Below are 1,362 nucleotides of genomic sequence, written 5' to 3'. Positions count from 1 at the left end.
TGCTTTTGAGTTGTGGTGCTGGCGAAGAATGCTGAAAGTACCATGGACTGCTAAAAGAACTAACAGGTCTGTCCTGGAGGAAGTGCACCCGAAATACTCCTTGGAAGTGAGAATGGCCAGACTTCGTCTCACCTACTTTGGTCATGTGTTCAGAAGGCACCATTCCCTGGAGAAGAATGCCATGCTTGGTAGGGTGGAGGGTCGACGAAGAGGGAGAGGCCTTCAACGAGATGGATTGACACTGCAGCTGCGATGATGGGCTCAAGTATAGCAGGGATTGTGGAGCTGGCGCGGGATCAGGCAGTGTTTCGCTCTGCTGTGCGCGGGGTTGCTATGAGTCGGAAATGACTCGATGGCACCTAATAACAACAACAAAATCCAACTTTGAATAATGTTGGAGAAAACATAAATTTGTTTTACTGTAATCCTTTTCTCCATTCTCATGTACAAAGTATTTCCAAGTTAGAGAAACACATTCTTCTTGTCCCATACTATGAAAATATTATTTTACCAAAGGCCAACATTTTAACATCTTTTCTATAGTTGGTCACAATGGCAGCCATCTTGTAAGCACATGTCTAAGGAGGCTATCTCCTTCCATTTCTATAAAGCCAAAAATCTCATTAAACGCTTCTACATATTTTGAAGAAACTAAAAAGTAACTATACCCCACAGAAAGCCACAGCATCACAAATAGGCAAATCACTGCTAAAGGCAAAATCCTTTAGCAGTGTTGTGTATAAGAGGTGAAAGACATTTAGCAGTGAAATCTTTTTACTTCCTTTGGTAAGAAGTTAAAAGACATAATGGAAACTTGCCAAAATCTACACTTGCACTGTCTGCCAAATATTCAGATAGCTGAGCAAAATCTTCTTCTATTTGAACAAGATATCAACAATCTTTTGTTTTCTTCGGTTTCATTAAATCTTCATATATATCAAGAAGATGATTTGAAACTCTGTGTTTCAAATTAAAGTACTTAAAAGCCGGGGGGAGCATTTTTTGTTGCCATGATTTGATGCATCACTTGAACTTAATATACTGGCGAAAGCAAGTTTGTTGGTAAGATCTGAAAAAAATCAGCTCTACACTGTAACAGGCCGATATATGTTATCAAAATATCCCCATTTGTTTGTCCACAGGATGTTTTAGTTGTAACTTCTGAGCCTGAAAATAAAGCAATAAAGGAAATGGTAAGATAATGCAAGTTCTTTTCTGTGGTATGCCAAATGCTATTTTCCACTGAGTGTGTCAATTAGGAAAATGAAAAAAACTTCTGATTGATTTCGTTCTTGCCTGTCATATGCTGGACTTGTGAGATTGAATTTCCATATATGATTTTACATCATCTTTTCCACCATC

This window comes from Orycteropus afer, unplaced genomic scaffold (assembly GCF_000298275.1).
Source record: "Orycteropus afer afer isolate SDZICR_OR568_19922 unplaced genomic scaffold, OryAfe1.0 scaffold00919, whole genome shotgun sequence".
NCBI classification, from domain to species: Eukaryota; Metazoa; Chordata; class Mammalia; order Tubulidentata; family Orycteropodidae; genus Orycteropus; species Orycteropus afer.
This window is presented reverse-complemented; position numbering follows the sequence as displayed.